Source organism: Eupeodes corollae, chromosome 1 (genome assembly GCF_945859685.1).
Source record: "Eupeodes corollae chromosome 1, idEupCoro1.1, whole genome shotgun sequence".
Lineage (NCBI taxonomy): Eukaryota > Metazoa > Arthropoda > Insecta > Diptera > Syrphidae > Eupeodes > Eupeodes corollae.
Window position 1 is genome coordinate 228,499,601 of NC_079147.1, and position 9,395 is coordinate 228,508,995.

Consider the following 9,395-nt stretch of genomic DNA (forward strand, 5'->3'; position numbering starts at 1 on the left):
GTGACGTATTGTTACTTAACTTAGTTTGTATAAGTTAACCATAAAATCACGACATATTTGTCATAAATGCGGTCAGTTTCTCTTCGTGTGATTTTAAGTACTTAATATTTCACGAACCTTTTTATGTTCGTCTATTTTTATTTACAATATATATATGTTTCCATTATTAATTTCGTTTGTTTTTGGAAACTTGTAGCAGGGAAAAAGCTTAGAGTAAAATATCGGTAACTCATAAATTTGAATCTTTATCGAAACAAAACTCGAAACGAGACGTCTGTTAGCTATAGTTTTGTAACACAAATAAAATAGCTCTCATCTTTTATTATATTTTGTATACCCTTAATACTAAAATCTTTACCACACTCCTTCTTCCACTATTATTGCAATTATCAGGTATTCAAAACCAATATGTACGGACACTTCCTATTTAATTTATTTCAACATTTTCTTATCAACACTGTGTCATAAAAAGGCATACAATAGGGTTTAAAAAATGCTATTTTCAACTTTGTAAGGATTTGCTATTATATTGGTCGCTGAACAACAAAATAGTTTTTCATCTATCGGGTGTTTTTCTTAGACGTTTGTTCATCAAGAAGGAATCAAGAATTTAGCTCATAAAGACAAGGGTTGGTCATAATGTTTAAAAAATGATTTCGGGGAAGTGATCAACGCGGCAATAATGCGTGGAGTATTCTCTTCGAAGGTGCAATAATTCCACTAACAAATTAATTATTCAGCAGTGTTAAATCACACGATCTTAGAGGCCATGCCACAGGATCACGACTTGAGATAATGCTTACTAACTCACTTATTTAATTACTTAAGGTTGAGCTACTGTCCGGGGCGGACCTGGGCTTCAACCAATATGAGTTTCCAGCCACCTCGGTCCCTTGCTAGTTGCTAGTAGTCTCCATATTCGCACGCCAAGTTGGTTAAGGTCTTCACCCATCTGCGTGCGCCACCTGAACCGCGGTCTTCCTTTACTGCGCCATCCCTCGGGATTGTATTCAAAGACCTTCCGGGCTGGAGTATTGATGTCCATTATCTCTACATGACCATCTAAGCCGTTGGACTTTATGTCTACTAGGTCAGTGTCGCTGTACAGCCCGTATAGTTCGTCGTTATATCTTCTCTTCTAATCTCCATTTATGCATACGGGACCAAAAATCATTCTAAGACGCGCTCATCTTTCTTTGACAGGGTCCGGACCGCCATAAATAAGAACTGGGATGATGAGTGTCTTATAGATGGTGATTTTAAATGCGCGAGAGAGGACTTTACTACTCAATTGCCTTCTAAGTCCAAAGAAGCAGCGATTTGCAAGAGTTATAATATGTTGATGTCATTATCTAAATTTATAACGGTGCCTAAGCAGACCAAGTCCTTAACTACCTCGAAGTTATACTCTTGCCATGGTGACGTTATGTCCAAGACGTCGTTGTTCAATGTCCTTTTTTGATGACAGCATATACATACTTGGTCTTGCCCACATTGACCACTAAACATATCTTTTTCGCTTCCGTCACAATGCTCAAAACCACTCCACTGACATCACGCTTTGATCTTCCAATTAGGTCAATATCAACTGCGTATCCGAGTAATTGGATGGACATTTGGAAGATTGTGCCTCTAGTGTTGACGGTTGAGTTTTGCACAATTCCTTCCAGAACAATATTGAAGATGTCGAATGAGAGTGCATAGCCTTGTCCAAAACCTTTTTTTACATCAAATGCATCGGTGAGATCTTTTCCGACCTTGATAGAGCAGCGTGCTCCATCGTCATTCTGCACAAACGGATAAGTTTGACAAGGATGCCAAGACTAGACATTGCTCTGTAGAACTCTTCCCTATGGACGGGACAGAGCATTGGTTTCCATGCGCTCTACGGGACCCAGCCATCTCAGGCGTTGGAATTGTGTCCTTTTGGCTGAATCTATACGTCAGTGTGCAGCCCATGAAGCTCGTGGATCTATCTTCTCCATTTCTGTGTAGATAGCAGTGCTTAGGTGAACAAAGTCCTTAATTACCTCAAAGCTACAAATTTTGTCAGCCTCTGCCTCAATACACACTGACTTTTGAAAGACAGTACCTCTAGTGTTGACGTGGGCGCTCTGCACAAATCTTTGATGACGATGTCAAAGAAATCATCTTGTTGGAAGCCTTCTTTGACATCACAAGGTTCAGTTTAGTTGTATCCAACCTTTATGGAGCAGCGCGAATTCCTAATGGTCATCCTGCATAAACGGACGAGGTTGGCAAGAATGCCAAAACTAGACATGGCTGTATACAGTTTGTGCCTTTAGCTGCTGTCAGATGATAGGTGTCGATTCGAAATTCTTGGGTTTTTTCCAGGAGCTGCTGTAGACTTTCCTGGTTCAAAACCTATCAGGTTGTTGACGATGAGATCTAGACGTTCACATATTACGTCAAAAAGATTTTGTAATCGATGTTAAGAAGAGTGATTCATCTATAGGTGATGCAGTATAGGGGGTCTCCATTTTCCAATATGGGGCAAACAGTACTAAGGTCCCATTCATCGGGTATGCTTTCTTCCGACCATATCTTACTGATAAGTTGGTGCATACCTTAGATCAAATTGTCTGCAGCTGCTTTGGGGATCTCGCCATTCAAGCCATCTGCTCCAGCGGTTTTGTTGGACTTTAGTTGAGATATGGCAATCTTTACTTCTTCTAAGTCAGGCAGCCGGGATTGTTGGCTTTCTGAATGCATCATCCTGCCTCGCAGCGGAATTAGGTCGTCGTCGCCGTTGTACAGTCTGCAGAAGTGGTTCTCCATACCCTCAGCATTGACTGCGGTTCCATTATGATATTTCCACTTTCTTCTTAGCAGCCTTCGGTTCTAGGTTTATGTACTTGTGAACTTCGTTTCACCTGCTCATAAATCTTTCCTCCCTTTTCCTTTATACTTCAGAGGGTAATACGGTAAATTCATTCTACATTTTTGAAAACATGCGTCTTTTTTCTAAATTTAAAGAGAACTCTGGGAATGGGAAAACTTGCTCCTCATACGTTATTTTCGAGGCGCCAATGCATCCAAAGTGAAGCTGTGTCATCATGTTACCATTATTTTTTGTTTGAAAATGAGTCTGGGAACAGCGGTGGACATTACAGAGTCATTTAAACTCCATTTTTTTGTACCTAATAAAAACTTGTCTGACCAGTTAAACCTACTGAAATCGGATATTGATTACTGTTTTCAAAGCTCGTCATCCCGGCTCTCCGCCTTTTCCAATCAATTGAGGGATGCTACAAACGTTAGACTCGTTAAAGAATTTAAAAAAAAACATTAATTGTATGCTTTCTCTGTTTTCAACTTCACTCATATCCATTGCTTACGATGTAAGTAATCAAGAACAAATATATACGAGTGTGCAGCGTGAACTCGAGAGCCTAAGTGTCCAATAGCAGAAAATTGAATCGCTTCTCTATGACGTCATTAAAAAACCCGGTATACCGTCGTTTGATATCGTGATGAAATCTATGCGGCAAACCTGGGTGCTGACCCTCTGCAACAATCCACCTCAGTAAATACCATTGCCGAAGAAGAAGTAATCAACAAATGTGGCCATTTCTTGAAGTTATCCCATTGGAACTTAAGACTCAGTAGGGTTGAATCTGCTAACAACACATGGTTTGTGCTGAATAATTGTCCCGGATATGCTGATGCTACATGGATTCGCTGATATTTTAAACGAGAATTTTGTGTCAATATCTGCGAATGTCTCCAATTGTCTGGAAGAAGAGTCAAGTTCCTGATTCCCTCCAAATATAACTGGATGTTTCGTCACCAAAGAGGATATATACGACTTGGTCGAATGCTGCTTTCCAGAATGAAGAGCAATAATAATTTAATTAAGTCAAACAAACCCAAACCTAATCCCAAATCTAATCCTCAAAAAATATTGAAACCAACTGGACTCTTAAACACACAAATCTTTCCAAACTTTTCTCTCTCTAACCAATTTTCGTCCCTTAAACTGAAAACTTCTCCTACCTCTACAAAGCCACTATCCAAACGAGTTTCTTTTAACCCTTCTCATCCGGGTCTTGGTTTTCGCACTGCGATGGTTGATCCTCCTGCCGCAACCACGTATCCAAATTTCATCCAATCTCACACCCTTAACCCTGCTTCTTCTTCATCAGTTGCCCAAGAACCACAAGGATTCCATTACCCAATGATCCCTCCAAACGTCAAGTTAACTAAACATTTATCTGAGGCCGATACTAATGATCGGTATGTTATGTCCCGTCTAAGAGACCACAAAATTCACCATAAGGTTCTTCTTTACCTAGCTTTTCTGCACGACAAACCAGATTCTGTTTGCTTTGAAGATAAAACAAATACAAACATAAAAGTTTAAATCTTAATCCATGAGCTACAATCCGAAACAATCAACAAGATCTTAGAAAATTGAACTGACAGACAATGTGCTATTGCGAAGCCAGTGACTTGGTCCACCCATAACTTAGATAATTTATTTTATACCAAACAATTATCAATAACTGAAGATAATCAATTATTAGAGCTCATGGCAAGATGGTTAGTGCGTTAGACTGTCTAGCCAACGGTCTTCGGTTCAATACCTACCTGTACCATCTAAAGTTTTTTTCACGGAAAATCGTTCAAGAGTAATTCTTGTCATGAAAAGTGTTTTCTCAAATTAGCCGTTCGGATTCGGCTTAAAACTGTAGGTCCCCTCATTCCCTGACAACAGTACTCGCGCACAAGAATGGTTGAGAGTTGAAAGTCAAATAAATCAATAAACCTACGTTTTAATGATTTGTTCTCGACTTTCTTTTGAAACTCCTTTCCTCGTAGGAGGTACATCTTTTCCAAATTTGTCTTAAACCGAGGAAATAAAATGCTATATTTTGTATTCATTTGATACACTGTTACGAGAATGATATAAGCCTTGGGGAAATACCTTTCAACACTATTTCACCATCAGCCTGTCCTCATCTTCAAGAGCCAGAACCGGATGTGACACTGAAGAGACCCTGGTGATGTAATCTGATAGTACAGCACACTCATAACCTTTTATTTTTTTTTACTCATAGGCACTCTCAACCTGCCGTTATAACCTGGAATTCTTATTTCCACCAAGAGTTTTAATATTTCAAAAAAAAAGAGTAAAAAGGGTGTTAAAAATGAAAAAAAATATCATAGGTATCAACAAAGGGAGTTTTCCTTGCCATCGTTACTCTACCAAGCCGAGCTGCACCGCAGTCCTAAAACATAATACCTACTAAAGTTGCTAAGGTATATCACGCTAAAAACTGACTGACACCAAACGAAAACGACCACCGACCGCCTTGTTGTCTAAAGGACTCGCTTTGACGACCAACAACTACAACTCTCTGAACTCGGCGACATTCGATGGAAGTGACGTAGACGTTTGAATACAAACCAAACCGAACCAAACATCATCATGTCCTTTGAAAGAGGCCTTTTTCAGATTTTTGTGTTGTGGCATACCTACGTAAAAGCCACGACATACTACTTTATCGATTTTTATGTACATACATATATCCTTCCTTCTCAAACACAAAAATTCATATATGAGTGAGGGTAGGTTTGGGGTTTTTGGTGTTGGTTTTGGTTTTGGTGTTGGGAGTTGAAGAAGAAACGGCGCTGTCGAAGTTAAATTCGAAGACTGCAGTAAGGAATAAGGATAAGGATACTGCTGTCCCATATAATAACATCCTGTTTATGTACTTAAATCACATGTGAACAGCAGAAAACGTTTTACGTATGTTCACGTAGGTATTGAAATTTATTTTTACTTTAACAACATTTTCAATATATTTATGTATATGTGCGGTTTAAGTTATTTTCATTTATGGTAATTGAGACTTATTTCAAGTCCGCAAATTAAATGGCATATAAGGTGTTTCTTTTTAAAAAAAAGATAAGATAAGTATTTTCCAGCACAAATAGCTAAGAGTGCCACTTAGAAATATGTAGAGGAAGGTTTGTGCTTAAAATAAAAATTGTACATTTACTTTCGTTGTCAAAATATATCCATGAATATTTCAGTTAAAACGTGACAAACAACCAAATACCTATTCTACACTCTGACTCCTTTAAAAAAGCCAGCATGTTCATTTTTATCAAACAGAAAATAGGATATAATCGATCCAAACTATGAATTATGTCGCTCAAAGGAATTGTGAAAAACTTAACCGTCAACACTAGAGGCACAATCTTCCAAAGGTCCATCCAATTACTCGGATACGCAGATGATTTTAACGTAATTGGAAGATCAAAGCGTGATGTCAGTGGATCGGTTTTGAGCATTGTGACAGAAGCGGAGAAGATAAGTCTAGTGGTCAATGATGGTAAGACCAAGTATTAGCTGTCATCGAAAAAGAACATTGAACGACGACGTGTTGGACAAAATGTCAGCATGGACAGCTATAGCTTTAAGGTAGTTAATGACTTTTTCTACCTACCTAGGCACTGCTATAAAGTCAGACAACAACACCAGCGAATAACAATTGCAAATCGCTGCTTCTTTGGACTAAGAAGGCAAAGTCCTCTCTCGAGCATCTAAAATCACCATCTATAAGCCACTCATCATCTCGGTTCTCATTTACCTAGATAATAGAATAAAAGTCCAACGAATTGGATGGCTAGTTCATATGAGGTGAATGGACATCAACGTTCCAGACCGGAAGGTCTTCGAATTCAATACCGGTGGCACAGTAGAGAAGACCGCGACTCAGGTGGCGTAAGCATTTGGAGAGAGGACCTGAACCAACTTGGTCTGATGTGAAACTGGAGACAGCTAGCTAAAGAACGAGCTGGCTGGAGACTAGTGTTGGTTGGGATCCAGGTCCGCCCCAGACTATAGCGCCACCTTAAGAACCCTATTGGTCGAGGGTGTATACATATATATTAAATACTGTTTTTAGGGTGCGCCACCAGCTTCAAGAAAGAATAGTTCTGTTTTGTTCAGATCTGAGTACAAAATAATGTGTTCTTGTGCACGCACTAAAGGGGTTATGAATACCCTTAAATTTATCAAACGCAGTGCGAGCAATTAGAAAGGAGGATTTAATTAGAAAGAAGAAACCGATGCACATTGGTTTTGAAGATCTGCATATTGTAATGAGTGGAAAATATTGAGCCTGGTGAAGCATTCCACATTCGTGTAGTGCGGCTAAAGAAAGAATCTCTGTTTTTGACAGTACATCCGAAATTGGGATCAAGGGTAAACTGATGGGCATTTTTAGCAGTACGGGTATCACGGTTGAGGAGGGAATGCAACTGGCTATTTCAATAGAGCATTAACCTTGCGGCGGTGTTCAAGAGAAGCAAATGTCTCATCATGTGTCATCAAATGTCATTTTTAGATCTCTTTTTTTCAATTCTATTCAGAAGACTCAATACGTTATTGAAGCACCAGCCCAAATATGTGAGTTATACTCAAGTTATAGACGAATAAAAGCTTTGTAAATTATACCCAGATCAGAAGGGTTAAAAAAGTTCTTGCATCGTCGGAGAAAACCTAAACACTTACCAGCATTTTTGGCGATGTAAAATATGTCATAACTCCACAACAAGTGGTTTGTGATGCTCATACCTAGGACTGATAGTTGTCCAGTCTCCTCGATGCAAGAACCACAAATGGAAAGTGCCTTTGATGGAGAGTAACGCCTTTGCGATAGTAGACAGCATTGGGTTTTCGAAGCATTAAATTCTACACGGTTTTTGATTCCCCATTGAACAATGCTGTCAAGATTAGAATTTAATGAACTTATCATATGTTTCCGTTGGTAGTCCACATCCGAAGAACAAGGATGAGAAGTCAAAAACTTACATTAAAAGCTAAGGGTACTGTCATCAATTTAGTAGGTTAGAACTTTCAGACAAAAGATCAATTACAAAAATAAGGAAGAGCATCGGAGACAAAACAGAGTCCTTTGGAACACCAGCGTTTATTTTGTGAATATGGAATTTGAACCCTTCCAATACTACTTGAATTAAACGGTCCGAAAGGTTATTTCTAACCCCACAAAGAAAAGATTCATCGATACCAAAAGCACGCATTTTCGATAAGACAGCTTAATGCCAACATCCACTCGGGAAGAGACCAGCAGAAAAGGACAGGTGGAAAAGCTTACGCAGTGGCTTTGACATCATTGAAGAACACCTCTTCAGAACAATAACGGAAAAACTATCCGGGCCAACGGATTTGTGAATGTCAAGATCTTTTAGTACTCTAGCAACTGTACGAGTGCGAAAGAAGATTCGTCCCATAGAATCGTTTACGCTTTCAGCTACAGGAGGAGTCATGACACTCATTGTCAGCATCGAATTAACAGCAAACAGTACTCTAAGCAAATTGGCTTTATCAGTCAAGCTTACAAAAGGAATGTCATTGGAAACGAGTGTAGGAACTGACGATGACGTAGTATTACTCAATTTTTTTTCAAACGACAATTACGCAAAAAATACTACAATGTCCCAATGGTAGTACATTGGGAAATTGTAGTATTTTTTGCTTGATTTCTGGTTATGCAAAAATGTAATGCGTCGAATATGTCAGTTACAAGTTTATCTATCTTGTTATAATTTATTCCGATTTTCCTCAGCAGGGTTGGCTTTATAAATCCGAAAACTTGCATCTTCGAACCGAATAATTCACGTCACTATTGAGGAAGCATAGTGACCAGTTAAAGTTCCTGAAGAAGTCGTTGAGACCGTTCCAGTTGGTTTTTTTTTAACATGGGAAATTAGCAGATATTACACAATAGTCTGATCTGCCTTGAGGTGATAATACACTAACCCCATATTTATTAAGATTTAAGAGTATGCTGCTTTTAAATGCTTGACCAGACAAGAAGCCATACCTCGGGAACCTCTTCCACCTTCAACTTTATCCCTGACAAGACTATGTATTGTTATTAAAACAATGTTCTCCTAAGTTGTATACATACTGGTTTCTTTTGTTCAAAAGTAATTGTTTTTCAATAATCTTGAAGGCTTTGTCTAGCTGTTTCTGCTCTTCGAATATCTTTTTCATATTAACTTGTTTTTTTTTCGAAATTGTATTAAACTGTTTGGAAAAGCAGTAGTAAAGTTTTTGTTCCTGTCAATCAAAATGCACTTTCTCAATCGCTTTTAATAGCCTCAATTCAAATATTACGTTAAAATCACTTTGTCGTGTAAGGTTTTTGAGATAACTATTACTTTTAAAAATTAAAAAAAAAAACACATTTACACAGGCTTTTTGCTTTATCTAAGTTCATAAAGTAGATCCTTTTTCGACTGAATTCCTAATGGTTTTTCAAATTTATAATCACTTTTTTCGATATTCAGGTAAGATATTTATACTATTTTAAAAAATAATCTTTATAAGTTGCTGG